The 19,514-nt window shown below is 51.0% G+C and overlaps 1 protein-coding gene across 8 annotated transcripts in view; it reads right to left on the reverse strand.

Moving 5' to 3' along the window:
* The window catches only part of PTPRN2 (protein tyrosine phosphatase receptor type N2), a 1,017,982-nt gene that overhangs the window by 794,263 nt on the left and 204,205 nt on the right, over positions 1-19,514 (reverse strand). The window contains exon 1 of one of the 8 annotated variants that reach the window (XM_065542852.1): positions 3,476-3,609. The exons of the other annotated variants lie outside the window; for them this stretch is intronic. The gene's annotated coding sequence lies outside the window, so the exon portion shown is untranslated. Of the gene's footprint in view, positions 1-3,475; positions 3,610-19,514 lie in introns of those variants that run through there. 8 annotated transcript variants of the gene reach the window in all.

Here is a 19,514-nt window from a genome sequence, read left to right on the forward strand (position 1 = left end):
CTCTGGCAAGTTAGGGAGAGGCGGCGGCTGATGGAGAGAGTGGATGGAGGAGCCTCTGGTGTTGATCACAGTGGACTAGAATACAAGAGAAGAGGGAACTGCAGGCTGGTAGACAACCACACACACATGTGCGCAGACACACGTGCACATGGGCACGCACACACACGCTTCCCCAGACATCGTCTCCTGCCAGATGCTGTTTCATTATTCTCTTTGAAAGGTGAACAATGACACAGTCAGTGACCTTCTAGCCAATGGGGCTTTGGGAACCAAATCAATTCCTTAAGACCAAAAACCCTGCCTCTAGCCATGCTTCCCCCAGCAGGGTCTGCAGAGCCCCCATCCTCACTCCACCTGCCTCTCGCCATGCTTCCCCCAGCAGGGTCTGCAGAGCCCCCATCCTCACTTCACCTGCCTCTTACCATGCTCACCCCAGCAGGGTCTGCAGAGCCCCCATCCTCACTTCACCTGCCTCTCGCCATGCTTCCCCCAGCAGGGTCTGCAGAGCCCCCATCATCACTTCATATTCAGGTAAGTCTGACCAAGAATGTCTCTTTTTCTGGTTTATAAATCAATTTTTTAAATATCTCCTAAGATCTGAGAATACAAGCAGAGACAGTCGCATGTAAGTTTAATAATGAGGTTCATATTAAAGGCAGACAGATGTTCAATTAAACATCAGACTTCACGCTGACACACCGCGAGTGAGGCTCCCCATGCATAATTCTCCGTCCCAGCACCAGATCCCAGGCATTTTGCTCGCACAGCTGGGAAGTCGTCGTCCAAGCCCCGGATGTGTTTGTGGGCCATCGTCTATAACCTGGGCTCCTCCCTTCTCTCTGTCCACACACGGAGGTCTCCAGGCATGTTTATCTCTAAATACACACCCTGCCAAGGACTGTGGCCTGGAAAATCACAGACACTTGACTTCTACCAAAAAAGAAGTAAGAGAACGGCATGAGAATGGTCACACCTGAGCAAGCAGCTAACAGCAACAGGTTCACTACACACAACCATCCTCGCATATGCATGTGCACACACAACACACACATTCGTACACACACACGTGTGCACACACAACACACATTCGTACACACGCTTGTGCACACACACATTCGTACACACACACGCTTGTGCACACACAACACACGCATTCATACACACACAACACACATTCATACACATGCATGTGCACACACCACACACCTATTCATACACACACACACGTATGCACACACAACATACATTCACACACACACACACATTCTCACCCTAAAGTAATGGTTAATTTGGGTGGTTTGTTCCACACTATTTTAATAAATAGCCTTCACTCTTCACACACAATCTGCAAAAACCCCAGACTCAAAAGCGTTTCCCTAATTAGGACTAGGAATCACGCAAGCGGGAAACCATCCTTGCAAGTGCCTCATGTGAGCCACACTCGCAGCACAAAGTCTCTGTGGCATTGGACGGTCCGTGGGAATTTCCCAGGGCTCCGGAGGCCAGCGGGGCTGGAGGTAGACCTCATCAGCACTTCTGACAACGGCAATTTTTGTGCTCCTTACAACCAACAAGGGTATGATTTTTCCCGTCTCTTCCCTTCCTCACCCCTCCCTTCCCCTTCTCTTCCCTTTGTCTCTCCTCCCTCTCTTCCTACAAAAGAAATCACATGACATCAATTCCCTGATATTCAGATCAATCAGCTGGAGTGACAGGAAACACGTTTGCTCCCATTGGAAACAGCACGCGCTCCGGCAGAGAGCAGGTGTTGTTGAAACACGTTAGAACTGGCATGCGTGGAGTCTGCTCCAAGGCACGCGGGCACACGCACACACACCCACAGCACCCCCAGGAGAAGCCACAGTCCAATGCACGCATGCACACGCACACCCACAGCATCCCTGGGAGAAACGGCAGCCCAATGCAGGCATGCACACACAGCCACACCCACAGCATCCCTGGGAGAAGCCACAGCCCAATGCAGGCATGCACACACACCCACACACCGACAGCATCCCTGGGAGAAGCTGCAGCTTAGTGCACGCATGCACACATACACACAGCCACACCCACAGCATCCCTGGGAGAAGCTGCAGCTTAGTGCACGCATGCCCACGTACTCACAGCCACACCCACAGCATCCCTGGGAGAAGCTGCAGCTTAGTGCACGCATGCCCACGTACACACAGCCACACCCACAGCATCCCTGGGAGAAGCTGCAGCTTAGTGCACGCATGCACACATACACACAGCCACACCCACAGCATCCCTGGGAGAAGCCGCAGCTTAGTGCACGCATGCACACATACACACAGCCACACCCACAGCATCCCTGGGAGAAGCTGCAGCTTAGTGCACGCATGCACACGCACACACACCCACACACCGACAGCATCCCTGGGAGAAGCTGCAGCTTAGTGCACGCATGCACACATACACACAGCCACACCCACAGCATCCCTGGGAGAAGCTGCAGCTTAGTGCACGCATGCCCACGTACACACAGCCACACCCACAGCATCCCTGGGAGAAGCTGCAGCCCAGTGTATGCGTGGCACACACACCCACACACCCACAGCATCCTTGGGAGAAGCCGCAGCCCAATGCATGCGTGCGCGCACACACACACACACACACACAGCATCCCTAGGAGAAGCAGCCCAATGCACGCATGCACACGCACACACAGCCACACCCACAGCATCCCTGGGAGAAACAGCAGCCCAATGCATGCATGCACATGCACACACACACACTCCCACACACCGACAGCATCCCTGGGAGAAGCTGCAGCCCAGTGCACGCGTGCACACACACAGACACGCACACACAGCCACACCCACAGCATTCCTGGGAGAAGCTGCAGCCCAATGCACGCGCGCACACACACACACACACACACACACACACAGCATCCCTGAGAGAAGCCGCAGCACATGTGTAAGCTGCCAACACCCTGCACACGGCTCTCTCTGTGACTGGAGATAATGAGGAATCGCCATGGCAACCGAGGAACAAGCCCACATCGCCTTGTTTCCCTGAACACGGAGCTCCAGCAGCCCCCGTCCGAGACGCACATGGCTGGAAGGACGTGGGGCCGTGGACCATGGGTGGTTCTTCTGTCATGTTTGCCGGGACTCGTCCTAAGGACATTTTCAATTTCTGAAGTCAGTCGCCATTGCCGGCCAAGGTTCTCATTCCTGAATGTTTTGTCTTTGCTTCTGGTTGCCAGAGATCCAAAGCTGCTGTCGTTTAGCTGATTTCTGCTTCCAGGGGTATTGTGAATGGAAATAAACCGTGAAAATAACCGAAGACATCACAAGGAAAGCAAATAGGATTCAAAACAGCAAAGCGGTGCCTTTGCCAGTTCCAGGCAGTGTTTCTGCTGCGTAGCCCCATCCGTGCTGGGCAGTGCCGCTCCCGTGCACCAGGACGGGAGAAGCATAGCTTAGGGGTTCAGGGGAGAAACACTGACCTCTGCATCAGAAGAGTCCTAGGAAAGGCAACAGCATCTGGAATGAGACACAAGCTCAGGACTCATGCCCCAGCTGCAGGGACACCCACAGGGCTGACTTCTCGGTCAACCAGCCCCGGTACTCGGAGGCAACTGGCCCGGGCGCAAGCATGCTCCTGCTGCTACGGCAGCTGAATTGGGAAGTGTGGCGTGGGCACAGATGCCCCAGGTGGACGGTCAGGGCTCCAGTCCACACACAGGCATACACTCCCCATGTGGCCATGAGCCCCCGATGCTCCAAGTCCTGTGTTCTCGCCTGTAAAATACAGAAGCTATGCTGGACAGCTGCTGACTTCCCTCACCTGAGCCCTGCGGTGCTTGGAGATCCTCGATGGTGGGAAAAGGAAAGGCCACAGCCATCGGGGGCAGGAGGACCTGGTGGTTCAGAGGATGGAGGCAGCCAGCTGGGAGGCTGGGCAGTGGCGCTCGCACTGTGCTGGAGTCTTGCGGGGCTCCTGGGGAGCATGTCAGTCGCCTGCTTAATTCACCCTGGGTTCACTCTTCACGGGCAAAGGATGACAAAATTACGTTGTAAGTGAGCCTTGGCATTCTGTCCTTCGGAAGTAGCCCCAAGTGGTCTGAGATAAGCTCTATTAATGTTAGTTTGTTCCAGAGAGTAAAAAGTAAGCTCTTGAACCCATCCATGGGTATTGGAATGAAGGAACAGTTGTTGACCTCCTTGGCCCAGAGCCCACTGGTTGCTCAGTCATTCCTCTCTAAAATGCAGCTCTCTCCATAATGAGTTCATTTGCAAAAGGTTCAATTATATGGACCGTTTCTCCAGACGGTTCACAAATTTCAACCATGACAGCAGCGTTTGGGAGTGGCTCATCTGCTCCCACCTTAACTTAGGGCCGTGTTCCTGTTTCAAGATACCAAATTCCTGAGTTTGACTTTGCCTTCCGCAAGTTTCTCAGAGGAGGAAAACCTTCAAATTGAACTAAGGAATGAACAATATTTGACCAGCACCAGAAGCCACCGAGCATTTTAATACGAACCTTATTGATGAGGCCTTACTGTCCACACCACTGCGTATCTAAGTCAGAGAATTTGTCCTGTAATTCCATAACTTCAACAGGGCAAGCGTTTACAGCACAGGTTGATTCAAGAGACTCCTGCACTGGCCTCCTGGGATATTCGGCAACAGGCTAAACCCGCCTGGAACATCCCTACCAGGAAAGAAGCAGGACCCTGTAATGGCTGCCACAGCTTCCCTGGGAGGCCCCCTCTGGTGTTGACTTCAAAGAAGCAAATCTTGGCTTTTCTTAGAGACTACCTAAAGCTTTCATTCCAAACTTTCTTGAAAAAAAAAAAATCATATTCCTACCAGCATCACTGACTGGGCTGACAGTGATCACAGTGATGACCGGGTAGGTGAAGTAGGGTTTCCATACATGATGGAAGCTGACAGCCACACTTTGAAAAGCTTGGTGTGGACTTTTAGGTCAAGTTCACATGAAACTGTTAGTTCCCGGCCCGGCCCGCCTGCACAGTAACTGAGAAACGACAGGTGTGGAAACCAGCAAGCCAACACTCCACTGCACAGGGACGTCCAAGGACGAAGGCACAGAGCAGCAGGGGGCTCCCCAGGGAGGAGGGACAGCGCTCAGCCCCTCCCCTGCAGGCCCCTCAGAGACCCAAGGCCTAGGTGGGCCCCACCGTCCTCAAGTCCTCCTCCTTGCTGTGGCCACACAGGAACTGTAATGTTAGGGGGAGAGCTCTGCCAGACAGAGGTGAAGAGGCAGGAACTGTGTGGGGTCCAGAGGAACCCGAGTGTGATGATTAATACTGAGTGTCAGCTTCATCGGATTGAAGGATGGAAAGTCTTGATCCTGGGTGTGTCTGTGAGGGTGTTGCCAAAGGAAATGAACATTTAATTCAATGGACTGGGAGAGGCAGACCCGCCCTCAGTCTGGGTGGGCACCATCTAATCAGCCACCAGCATGGCCAGAATAAAAGCAGGCCAAAAATCGTGACAAGACTAGACTGGCCTCGCCTCCCAGCCTGCATCTTTCTTCCATGCTGGATGCTTCTTGCCCTCGAACATGGGACTCCAAGTTCCAAGTTCTTCAGCTTTGGGACTCAGACTGGCTTCCTTGTTTCTCAGCTTGCAGACGGCCTATTGTGGGACCTTGTGATCATGTGAGTTAATACTTAATAAACTCCCCTTTTTATATATATATATATACACACACACACACACACACACAAAGTTATATACATACATGTTTATGTAACTAATAGGATATATATATGTCCCTCTAGAGAACCCTAATACACAAGAATATCAAAAAGTGAATTTCCCAACACACGGTGAGAGTGCCAGGGGGTCAGAACAGGACCCCCCAACCTGGGGCCACTGGGCAGATGCCATCAGCACCAGGCTGACTCGAGGCCACCCATGGCATCCGCCTGAACCGAGAGGAAACGCCTCCCGCTGTCCAGGAGAGAGAGTAAAAGGGCCAAGGGAATCTGCTCATTCACCAATTTGTTTATTGGTAAATATCAGCTCTGATTACACGTTTCCCAATACAAGGACAAAAACGTGAAAACATAGTTACGAACACACAAATTGGAACACCAAAATAGAAAAACCATACGAGAGCTACAAAATGATTCTGTAACATGAAAAAGGCAAGCCTATACTGAAGGTACAGGAAAATAAACAGGTTTTAAAAACTACAGTTGGAAACCCATGTAAATTCTAAAAAGCATCTGATTTGTGTTCTCAAATTTAAGAAAATGACAACCATAAAAAGCAAGATAACAGCACCCCAGGCCAGAAGTCCCCGACCTGACTGGGCGGCAGACAGAGCGAGAAGGTCTGTGAAGAGGACAGTGTGGTCGCAGCGGGCAGGAGGCCGGGTCAGAAACACCGAGGCCAGAACTGTCCGGGAGAGTTAACTCAGTCACACGAAAGCCGATGAGAACATGAGCTTCACTGCAGACGATGGGAACGAGGTGCTCAGCACTGTGGGAGAAACTGATGCACGGCGGTGACTGACTGGGGAGTCAGCATAAGGACAACTGCCTTTTAAAGGCTGGGAGAGGCCGGCACAGTGGCTCACGCCTGTAATCGCAACACTTAGGGAGGCCGAGGCACACAGATCACCTGAGGTGAGGAGTTTGAGACCAGCCTGGCCAACATGGCGAAACCCCATCTCTATTAAAAATACAAAAATTAGCTAGGTATGGTGACACACCTGTAGCCCCAGTTACTCGAGAGGCTGAGGCAGGAGAATTGCTTGAACCTGGGAGGCAGAGGTCGCAGTGAGCTGAGATTGTACACTGCACTCCAGCCTGGGTGACGGAGCAAGACTCCATCTCAAAAATAAAAATAAAAAATAAATAAAGACTGGGAGGGCCGGACACAGTGGCTCATGCCTGTAATCCCAGCACTTTGGGAGGCCAAGGCAGGTGGATCATGAGGTCAGGAGCTGGAGACCATCCTGGCTAACATGGTGAAACCCTGTCTCTACTAAAAATACAAAAAAAAAAAATCAGTTGGGCGTGGTGGCGGGCACCTGTAATGCCAGCTACTCAGGAGGCTGAGGCAGGAGAATGGCATGAACCCGGGAGGCAGAGCTTGCCGAGAGCCGAGATCGCGCCACTGCAGCCTGGGTGACAGAGCAAGACTCCATCTCAAAAATAATAATAATAAAATAAAAATAAATAAATAAATAAAGGTTGGGAGAACCAGAATATATGAAAGAAAGCAACATGCAAAGGTGGAATACAAAAAACTTCCACTTCCAAAGATGCTCATCGAAGATTCAGATTTTACTAAATAACCACACCAAATTAATGATTTTTAAAACGTCCTTACACGCAACAGTTTCTGAATTCTAAGGAATCAAAAACTATCAAAATGAAAGAGTTTTGGTAGAGCAGCTTATTGTAAGAAAAAAAGTAAAAATATAGCAGCAATTGCCATTCGGGAAATACGAGAAAAAATCATCTCACTCAGTCATAACAAAAAATTTTCAGAGACCTAGGAATAAACTTGACCAGGTAAGTGACTGCGTAGGAAAGAAACACGTGCCCACAAGTGTGGACAAGGATAACACGGCCAAGTGCCCCTGACAGCAAAACAGATCCCCAATGGCTTAGATGGATTCAAGTAAAACCTTTTTTTGGCAGGAAAAATTTAGGTGAAAAAAAGGTAGGAAAAAATTAGGTGAATAGTTATCAGATCCTATAATAAGAAAGCCTTGCTAAACAAGCAAAGGAAAGAAAAAAAAAAAAAAAAAAAAAAAAAAAAAAAAAAAAAAAAAGATTAATTTCACTTTATGAAGATTTAACCTTTGATTTTTAAATACATGAGAATAAAATGTATCTAAACACTTGTAACAATTTTACCAATAAAATTCATAAAAGAAAACATAAAGTCAGCATAAGAAATGAAAACCAAAACAGGAGGCATATTTTCCTACACGATTAAAATTCTTCCGCAACAAACATCCACATTGATCACCCTGTGATGCAGTAAGCACCTCACGCTCGTGCTGAAAGAGAAACTTCACGCAAGGTCTCGCAAGGAAAATTCAGCACCTCTCAATAACGCACACACGAGGGACCTAGGAATTTCACTTCTGGGGGAATGTTCTAAGGAAATTATTCACATGCAGAAAACCATTCGTTTCCAAATATGTGCTTTACTTACTTAAAAATCAGACATCGAGAAACAAAGGAATTTCCAGCTGTAGGTGAATAATTAAATTACACATTAAAGATCGTATTTCTAAAACAGATAATGTGACATGCTCATGATATAGTACTTATTGAAAAAAGAAATATAAACCCAAGTATGCAATTTTCTAAAAGGGAGAGAGATGAACCTCACACAGCTGGACGTAGCAGCGCACTCGGCGTCCATCGCGGCCCCGGGCATGAGGCTCTGTGAATCACGCCACAGACACCTCGGCCGTCAGCCCTCCTGGGCGCTGGCTGTGTGCGGAAGACCCTCGCAGGGCCACACCTTCTGGGGACGGGCACCTCGGCTCAGCACTGCAGACACAGGGGGAGGCTCGCCCCCAAGCCCCAGCAGCTCAAACGGGTCCTCGTGGAGTCTCACCTGCCCACCCTGTGCTGGTCCCCAAGCTGGTCCCCCGAATGCTGGTCCCCAGAGCTTGTCTCCCCCGACACTGGTCCCCAGAGCTGGACTCCCCCAAGCTGGTCCCCAAGCTGGTCCCCCGAATGCTGGTCCCCAGAGCTTGTCTCCCCCGACACTGGTCCCCAGAGCTGGACTCCCCCAAGCTGGTCCCCCGAATGCTGGTCCCCAGAGCTTGTCTCCCCCGACACTGGTCCCCAGAGCTGGACTCCCCCAAGCTGGTCCCTGGAACTGGTCTCCCCTCCACTGGTCTCCGGAGCCAGTCCCCCCTACGCTGGTCCCTGGAGTGCCCCAAGAAAGCCCCAGCATCTAGTCACCCTCTGATTCAGCTTCATGGGCATCTCCCTTTTGGTTTTCATTTCTGTTTTTTATACAGCCTGCATTATCTTTAAGTGTAGGAAAAATATATATATTAAACAAATCAAAAGGCATGCACAGTCCTGACGGGCAGATTCTCCAGGCTGTGGTTCAGCACCCAGGGTCTAAGCGGCCACACAGGGCTTCGAAGACCACCCGACCTGACAGCTTCTGGGCGTCCCTCCCGTGATCTGGGGCCCCCCGGCCGCTCCAGAACACCAAAGGTAACACTGGTCAGGGCCACTGTGGGGAGGCTGCCGGGGGACGTGTTCCACAGGGCGGCACGGCCACAGGTTCCACCCAGCAGTGTCTTAAATCAAGGATTTCCATGCAGAGGAAACTTCTGTGGCCACACCCCCAAGGTGGCCTTGTCTGTGAAGAAGCATTAACATGGGCATTTATAAGACTAATGTGACAGCTGATGTACTTCCCTCGGACGCCCGTTCGCTGAGGAATCGCATTATGGAAATAGAGTGCCAAATGGATGCCTTGACCTCGGGGCCCGGCCTATTCTACAGGAAGATGACTTCTGAAATGAGTTTTTTTGCTATAATTTGCCTTGCTTTTGCTAAAAGGTTGAAGGCACTTCTATTCCAACTGAGTGTGAGTAACATTAATTTCATAGCATTACCCAGCATGTTCTTAAGCAAGTTTATCTTCAGCAAGTACAGTTCTATTGATTGAAAGAAAGAAATATTTCTTTTTAGTAAACTAGTGGGCCCAAAGGCTGACGGACCGTCTTTGCATCACACACGGCTACTAAGAGCTCCTTCACTTAATCTCTTCAGAGGGAAAAGCAGACCAGCAGTCTCTCCTGGCACCCACGTTTGGTTGTTTTGGGTTTGGAGAGGGCTGTTTTCTGTGAAATTAATGTCATTCATCCACCTTTGAAATGAAGAATTATATTGCAGTGCAGCCAGTTCCTACCGGATGAAAGTTGAAAGAGGAGCAGGATTGGAAACATTCAAATAAATAGCAACCGTTTCAGCCCATGCACCTGCGGAGTAGCAGCCAGCGTGCAGGCCAGGAAAGGGAGACGCTCTCAGCCGGCAGCATCTGGGCCCCCTCTCTGGATGGGAGTGTGGGGAGGGCCCTCCCGTCTCTCTGCGTCTCAGCCTTTGCCAAGCCCAGCATTCTGTCTCTGCCTACCTGGCGCATGGATAACTCTCGAACGCGTGGATGAGAAGATGAGACGCCGCGGGTGCTGGGCTGGGCCCTGAGGGAAGCGGGCAGAGTGTGACGACTGCTCCACGGTGGCCACACGACGTCCACGCACCCAGCGCTGGAATCAGGGCTTGTGCAGAGGATGCTTCTGACCCTGCAGAGGACGCTTCTGACCCTTGAGGCAAATGCACTTACCATCCCCACCACAAAATGAGGAAACAGAGTCTAGAGCTGAGGGGTTTGCTCCGGGTCCTCGCAGCAGTGAAGAGGGAGAGCTGGGTCTCAAACGCCAAAGATGCAATCGCAAAGCTCCTGTGTCAGGAGGAGGGAGCCACCTCCAGGACAGCCCACTGGAAATGGAACTCTCCACAAACACCAACTCAAAAGTCCAACGCTGCAGGCCAAGAACACTCCAGGAAAAGGCTGCAGAGCCACCCACACGCTCACCCACGCCTGTGAAACCAGACCCTGTGGCTCCTTATACACACACCTCAACAGCACAGCAACTCCACTCCCGGACACTGGCCTGAGAGAAACAAAAACATCAGTCTAGAAAAATGATTGTACAAGAATGTTTAGAGACTTTATTCCTCAGAGCCAAAAACTGAAGAAGAAAGAAAGAAAAAAGCCCATCAACAGGAAAGTGGGTTTGAAACATGGCATATCCACTCAATGGAACCCCACTCAAAACAGAGACACACCATCCACACACGGCAAGCGGACAGGCGGAGGCCGGAGGCAGAGATTAAATACCCCCGTGGAAAACCACCACAGCAGGCTTTGCACCTAGAGAAACCAAGCATCCCACGCAGAGGAATTGGAGAAGTCGTTTCCAGGGCAGGAATGTGGTTTCATGGGAACTTTCCGGATGATTTAAATGTTGTAAGTCACAGCACAGGCAGGGGCTGCATGCTGGGTGCATTTGTCAAAACTCACAGAATTGAATACTTAAAGTCTATGGATTTCTGCTATATGTAAAATTTAACTGGGAAAATGTAAACAGAAAATAATAAAGGGTCGGGCTAAAATCCCTTCCTGCTTAAAAACACAGAGCATGGTGGCCTGAGGCACAGAGGAAAAGACAGATGAGAAACTCCACATCCCCGAGGCTCAGCAGCAGACGTATTTCATGGGGGAAACCAGCTCTCAGCTGCTCCACGTGGCAGTGAGACCCTGAGTACGAGAGGCAGTGGCCGACCAGAGCATGAAGTCAGAAAGGTGCCTAAACCTAGCAGCGCTGGGCCTCTCCACAGCTCCCAACTCACTGGAATTATACCAGGGAGGTGCCCACAGGGCATCAGCAGAGGGCTTGTCATGTGATTCACTGCTCATTTAGTCCCTCATTCAGCAAATATTTACAGAGAGCCCAGGACACAGGCACAATGTGGGCAGCAGACAAGGCTGCTGTGTCTTGGGGCAGACATCTTCGGAGAGTGTGCAAGGCAGCCAGGCCCGAGCTCCTGGTGTGGCCAAACCCAGCCATCTCGGGGATGTGGTGAGACAGTGCAACTGAATGTTAAATGCATTGCAACGACGGTTTTCTCTGAGAAAAGCATCACTGATACGGGCAGGTGGGAGAAAAATACTGGGTAGAAGAGGGTAGTTCCCCGGCAAAGGCCCCGCCCTCAAGCCTGGAAACCTGTGGCTCTAAATGGGAACAGGCATTCCCGTTTTTGTGCCCAAGTGTTGCCTTTTGGCCTCCCGTGCCTGCCTCTCCTGTACCCATGCAAACGCCAAGCCCCAGGCTCCACAAGCAGCAGAGCAGAGGAGCAGAAGAGTGGCGCGTCAGAGGTGAGAAGAGAAGGAGCATGTGAATGTCAAGAGGAGTTCATCTGGGGACAGTCAGAAAAGTTGGCTGTGGGACGGCCGACCTCCAGGGGAAGATCCCTTCCCACTCCATCCCCTCTCCAGCTCCCCCTCCCTCCCGCTGAGAGCCACCGCCATCCAGCAGGAAAAGCCCTCACATTTACCATCCTCCAATTTGTCCGTGTGGCCTGATTCTTCCTAGATGCCGGATAAGAACCTGGGTACCAACAGGGTACGAGCTGGTTGATACTTAAGCCATCTGTGGGTGGCAACTGCTAAAAGAACACTGTAGCACGCCCACTGGGGCTTTGGGAGTCACGGCACCCCACCCCTAGATGCCACTGCAGGACCAGAGCCCAAAAGCACTCGCCCCGGCCCCTGCACCTGCCTGTCTGTGTGCTCCCCCTTCCCTAATGCTCTTTAAGCATGCAGCAGCCAAACAGATGAGCCACACCCCCGTCACATGTCCTGCGAGGGGGGTCAGGGGACTCTCCTGTTTCATCACGAATCTGGCAGCAATTAGGTGCATGTGTGTTAATAAAATCTCAGTGTGTTGTGGGAAAAGAATTAAATGTAAAATGTATTGGTCTTCACCCAAGAAGAGCAAGGAACGGCCAGTAAGTGCAGGAAGGGACAGCCGGCACCATCACGCATAAGCAAAGGAGAACCCCACTCAGACACCACCACAAACCCACAGGTTGGGGAGGAAACCCCAGCAATGCGGAGCGCTAGGGAGGAGGCAGGCAAGTGGCCGGCTCAGCCTGGTGGTGGAAATGCACACAGAGTTTTCCTGTGACCCAGAAATCACAGGCTTTGTCATGGACCCAAGAGGAAAGAAAACGGGGCTCACAGGAAACCAGCATCGGTGGTTTATCACAGCTCTACGCGCGACAGCCAAAAAGCGGAACAATCCAAACACCCACAGCTGGAGAGCTGACTTTTTTACACCCATTCCAGGGATGCCACCTGCCAATAAGAAGCGACGGGCTGCTGGTACGGCCCCGCACGGAGGATGCTCAAGGGCAGTGTGCAGGCAGAAGCCTCCCCCACGGCCCACACAGCGCAGGGCCCGTGGCCACAACACAGACACGGCAAGCACAGAACCAGATCCATGAGGGCGAGGAAGCGCTCTGTGTGGTCCGGGTGTGACGCGGCCGGTCCTGGCGCCGGCTCCGGGTTTTCCGGGTGTGACGCGGCCGGTCCTGGCGCCGTCTCCGGGTTTTCCGGGTGTGACGCGGACGGTCCTGGCGCCGGCTCCGGGTTTTCCGGGTGTGACGCGGCCGGTCCTGGCGCCGGCTCCGGGTTTTCCGGGTGTGACACGGCCGGTCCTGGCCCTGGCTCTGGGACTATACACCTCCTCCTGACTCCCCCAGCTGTACCCTTAAAACTGCATTTTACTGCATACAAATCATGTAATTACACAAACCTTAACAAACCTGACACAAAAGCAAATAAAACCTATCGGCCTCAGGACAACCCTTGACCTTGACAATGGCTTTTTAACATGATGGTTGGAGGCTGTCCCCTCAGTTCTTGACATTCCCTCCCCAGGGCATGAGTTTTCCTACAGGGGCCTGCAAGCCCCACCTGCTGCCCAGAGGCTTCCCCAGGCACCTCCTTCTTGGTGCAGGAGGGCCCTGGACCTATTAGGGACTTAAGCTCCCTTTCCACAGAAACACAGCAATGGTTCTGAAGGGGAACCGTAGGCCCCAGTGCTCATGGTGACCACAGGCCTGCGTCCAAGGATGGCTTCAGCCCCTGTCCTCTCCCCACAGTGAGCTGCTCCCCACAGGCCCCGCTATTGCAAATGCCCTGAGTCAAGCTGCCCAGTCCAGTTATCCAGTCATCCAGTTATCCTGAAAACCCCGCTCTTGGTTCTCTGCCTTGGTATCACCATGTTTCCAAAGCAAGTGTGCAAAACGCCCGGGCTTTGGAGTCCAGCACACTCCAGGGTCCAGGGTCGACATCCAGCCCAGGTGCTTCTAGTTACGGGCTCAGGCAGGCACATTTGTCGAAGACATGTTTTAATCAATACATTGAGGGTAATAATTCCTTCCAGGCAGCACTGGTATCAGTAACAGCTGGGCTATTACATATAAAATACTTGGCAAAATTCTTACCAGAAAACGCTGGTGGCTGTTACCATCAGTGGGACTTTAATGGGATGGGGAGAAGACCCCGGTCCCAGTCCTGTCATCTGTGAATTTGTTATTAATAAGTATTTATTGACAGCGCATCTGCAGGTACTCCTGTCTCTTGGAGCTGTTGAGGGGAAGAGCTTCCTGCAGGGTGAGGCAGGGTGCGGGGTGAGAAGCGCTGGGCTAGGACAGGGGCTGCACCGGCCAGGTCTGGCCCTGTGTGCATGGAAAGGGTGGGAGAGCCCCCAAGTGGGGAATAGCAGGTCAGGTGTCCACACATAGGACACATAGGAGCTTGTATGGTCCACACTCCCTCCAGCCGCCTGCAGAGGGGGCTGTGGACCGCAAGGTGGGGGTGACTAGGATTGGCAGGAGGACCGATATAGGGAAAATGGTTCTGCTGTGCAGCACGCCTCTGAGGCAGTGGCAGCCAAGACCCACCTTTATAGATGGGATCTGCTCAGTAAATGTTTGATGAAAGCAAAGAGAAGAACAAAGGAAGGGAGGGAAGGAAGGGAGGGACAAAGAGCCACACTAATTACACAGGAAGGAAAAGCTGCATCCTCAGAAACTGAAGCCAAACTCACACTCACAGCCCACAGGTTCGGCGGGCTCCCAAGAAATGGTACAGACGAAAGACAAAGATGACTCCGAACTCAAACTCGCACCCCACAGGTGGAGCAGGGTTCCCAAGAAACAGCACAGACGAAGATGGAGAAGCCTCCAAATTCAAACTCACAGCACAGCCCACAGGTGGGGCGGGGTTCCTAAGAAACAGCACAGATGAAACAGAAAGACTCCAAGAAGGCCAAAGTCAGTAGACCCACGAGAGGTTCATGGGGGCTCAGGTGGATGGGGACCCCCTAGCTGTATTAGTCCGTTTTCATGCTGCTGATAGACATACCCAAGACTGGGCAATTTATACAGGAAAGAGGTTTAATGGACTCACAATTCCACATGGCTGGGGAAGCCTCACAATCATGGTGAAAGGCAAGGAGGAGCAAGTCACATCTCACATGGATGGCAGCAGGCAAAGAAAGAGCGTGTATAGGGAAACTCCCCCTTATAAAACCATCAGATCTCATGAGACTGAGTCACTATCAGGAGAACAGCAAGGGAAAGACCCACCCCCATGATTCAATTACCTTCCGCCAGGTCCCTCCAACAACACATGGGAATTGTGGAAGCTACAATTCAAGATCAGATTTGAGTGGGGACACAGCCAAACCATATCATTCTGCCCCTGGCCCCTCCCAAATCTCATGTCCTCACATTTTAAAACCAATCATACCTTCCCAACAGTCCCCCAAAATCTTAACTCATTTCAGTATTAACTCAAAAGTCCACAGTCCAATGTCTCATCTGAGACAAGGCAAGTCCCTTTCAACTATGAGCCTGTAAAATCAAAAACAAGTTACTTACTTCCTAGATATAATGGAGGCATAGGTATTGGTTAAATACAGCCATTCCAAATGGGAGAAATTGGCCAAAACAAAGAGGCTACAGGCCCCATGCAAGTCCAAAATCCAGCAGGGCAGTCAAATCTTAAAGCTCCAAAATGATCTCCTTTGACTCCATGTCAAACATCTGGGTCACAGTGATGCAAGAGGTGTGTTCCCATGGTCTTGGGCAGCTCTGCCCCTGTGGTTTTGCAGAGTAAACCCTCCCTCCCAGCTGCCTTCATGGGCTGGCATTGTCTGAGGCTTTCCCAGGCACATGGTGCCAGTTGTCCGTAGATCCACCATTTGGGGGTCTGGAGGACAGTGGCCCTCTTCTCACAGCTCCACTAGGCAGTGCCCCAGTAGGGACTCTGTGTGGGGGTTCCAACCCCATATTTCCCTTCTGCACTGCCCTAGCAGAGGTTCTCCATGAGGGCCCCACCCCTGCAGCAAACTTCTGCCTGGGCAACCAGGCATTTCCATACATCTTCTGAAATCTAGGTAGAGGTTCCCAAACCCCAGTACTTGACTTCTGTGCACTTGTAGGCTCATCACCATGTGGCAGCTGCCAAGGCTTGAGGCTTGCCCCCTCTGAAGCCACAGCCTGAGCTCTACATTGACTCCTTTCAGCCACAACTGGAGCAGCTAGGACACAGGGCATCAAGTCCCTAGGCTGCACACAGCGTGAAGACCCTGGACCCAACCCACAAAACCACTTTTTCCTCCTGGGCCTCAGGGCCTATGATGGGAGGGGCTGCTGTGAAGGCCTCTAACATGCCCTGGAGACATTTTCCCTATTGTCTCAGGGATTAACATTTGGCTCCTCGTTACTTAGGCAAATTTCCACAGTTGGCTTGAATTTCTGCTCAGAAACTGGGATTTTCTTTTCTATCACATTGTCAGGCTGCAAATTTTCTGAACTTTTATGCTCTGCTTCCCCTATAAAACCAAGCATCCAAGTCACCTTTTGAATGCTTTGCTGCTTAGAAATTTCTTCTGCCACATACCCTAAATCATCTCGCTCAAGTTCAAAGTTCCACAAATGTCTCGGGCAGGGGCAAAATGCTGCCAGTCTGTTTGCTAAAACATAACAAGAGTCACCTTTGCTCCAGTTCCCAACAAGTTCCTCATTTCCATCTGAGACCACCTCAGTCCGGACTTTATTGTCCATATCACTGTCAGCATTTTAGCAAAGTCATTCAGCAAGTCTCTAGGAAGTTCCAAACTTCCCCACGTTTTCCTGTCTTCTGCTGAGCCCTCCAAACTGTTCCGACCCCTGCCTGTTACCCAGGTCCAAAGTCGCTTCCACATTTTCGGGTATCTACAGCAGTGCCCCACTCTACCAGTACCCATTTACTGTATTAGTCTGTTTTCATGCTGTTGATAAAGACATACCTGAGACTGGGTAATTTATACAGGAAAGTGATTTAATTGACTCACAGTCCCACATGGCTGGGGAGGCCTCACAATCACGGCGAAAGAGCAAGGGGTGTCTTACATGGCAGCAGATGAGAGAGAGTTTGTGCAGGGAAACTCCCCCTTATAGAACCATCAGATCTCATGAGACTTACTCACTATCATGAGAACAGCATGGGAAAGACTCGCCCCCATGATTCAAGTACCTCCCACTGGGTCCCTCCTACAACACGTGTGAATTGTGGGAGCTACAATTCAAGATGAGGTTTGGGTGGGGATGCAGCCGAACCATATCACTAGTCCTAAGGCAGGTGCTAGTCACATTCTCTCACCAGAGCACCCTGAGAGCCACAGCCAGGAGAGAAATGGTGGGCAGGACCCACCACAGGTCCACCCTGGTGGGCACACATGTGTAGGCACCTGGGCAATGCAGCTCAGCATAGCCTCACGACTCCAACTCCCCTCCATTAACAGCCCTGGGGGTCAGGACGTGGCGGAGGCCAGGACCAGGGAGGACGGTGCCACTGCACCACCACACTGGGCTGAAGACTCCTCCACCATGTCCTGGGAAAGCCACACAACCTCACCCACTTTTGGGGGTGAAACAGCATGGAATTTGCAGTGTCCTATGAATGCGAGTGTTCTCCTCCCCACTCCCCTCTCCTCTCCTCAGAAAGTCGCCATGAAGGAAAGAAAACAGCATGGAATTTGCAGTGTCCTATGAATGCGAGTGTTCTCCTCCCCACTCCCCTCTCCTCTCCTCAGAAAGTCGCCATGAAGGAAAGAAATGCATAAATCTGTCTTCTGCAAAAACAATTTTTCCAACCCCATCCTGTTCTTACAGGAGGGGTCCCCAACCCCCGGGCCATGAATCAGTACCAGAACCAGGGCACACAGGAGGTGAGCAGCAGGCACGCAAGCATTACTGCCTGAGTTCCACCACCTGTCAGATCATGGTGGCATGAGATTTTACAGGAGTGCAAACCCTATTGTGAACTGTGCATGGGAGGGACCCAGGCCGCACACTCTGTATGATAATCCAATGCCTGATGATCCAAGTTGGAGCTGAGGTGGTGACGGGAGCGCTGGGGAGCAGCTGCAAACACAGATTAACGTGAGCAGAGAGGTCTGACTGCACAGAGATCACAATCAATCAATCACTTTCAGACGCACATGAAAACCCTATCAGTGGGCTTTACAGTGGCAAATGAGTTAGAAAAAAAGTGCACAATAAATGTATTGCACTTCGATCATTCTAAAACCACATCACAACCACAGTCCATGGAAAAATTGTCTTCCAGGAAAATGGCCCCTGGTGCCAAAAAGGTTGGGGACCTCTGTCCTACAGCTACTGATAAACGGCACGCTCCGTCAGTATCTCACAGTACATGAACGTTCATCGTGGCATGATGCCTGGAGAGCATTAATGCTCCTGTGAACGCACGAGGGGCCTTGAAGACCCATCTCCTGAGCTAACGTCCAAGAGTTCAAAAGACACACCTCACGCAAAACTCTTATTCAACAGACTTTGAAGAACTATTTTGTTTTTTTTTGTTTTTTTTTGTTTTTTTGAGGCGGAGTCTGGCTCTGTTGCCCGGGCTGGAGTGCAGTGGCCGGATCTCAGCTCACTGCAAGCTCCGCCTCCCGGGTTCCCGCCATTCTCCTGCCTCAGCCTCCGGAGTAGCTGGGACCACAGGCGCCGCCACCATGCCCGGCTAGTTTTTTGAATTTTTTAGTAGAGACAGGCTTTCACCAGGTTGGCCAGGATGGTCTCGATCTCCTGACCTTGTGATCCGCCCGTCTCGGCCTCCCAAAGTGCTGGGATTACAGGCTTGAGCCACCGTGCCTGGCCTGAAGAACTATTTTGAAGAATTATTTCAAAAAAAGCAATCAGAGGCTAAAGCAGCATGCAGGGTCAGCCGCTTCTATTAGTGAATGTATCTATTTGATATAATCCCCGGAGCCAATATTTGCTTCAGAACAGAGCAATCGTGCCCATAATATCATCCCTATAAACAAAATGGGAAACAGCGTGGACTTAACATTCTAGAGTGTAGGATACTCTTCCGAAGGAGAGATCGCCCTCACGCTTTGTGGCTGCCAGTTTAAAGTGCAGCGTTTTGCCATGGAATGCCCTTTCCATTTCTTATTAATTACATGGAATCAAAGACTTTAAATAGCCTGCCGGGATTCCGAGAAAGGATATTTTAAAATTATCCAGCTTTACTGTCAGAAATTCAATTTGAAGTTGAAAAGTCAAGATAAAACTAAAGTCATCAAACCAGAAGGGCAGAAGAACTTCAAGCAGCCAGGAAAGAAAGGTGTGCGTTTGTGTTCAGTTGCAGAAGAGTCTCAGGGTGTGAGTTTACGGAAACCCCAACAAGAGCCCACCTGCTCAGGTGTCCTTCGTGCACACGTATGTCTCGGAGGGGCACACGGTAGCTGTAGACAACTATGGCCAATTTGTGATTTTAAGGACTTTTTTGCAGAATTACGTAATATCATCATTAGCATTTTAAGCCCTTTGGCATATGAGAGCCACTATGCTTGGGAAAGTGTGGTCACACAGA

Source organism: Macaca fascicularis, chromosome 3 (assembly GCF_037993035.2).
Source record: "Macaca fascicularis isolate 582-1 chromosome 3, T2T-MFA8v1.1".
Lineage (NCBI taxonomy): Eukaryota > Metazoa > Chordata > Mammalia > Primates > Cercopithecidae > Macaca > Macaca fascicularis.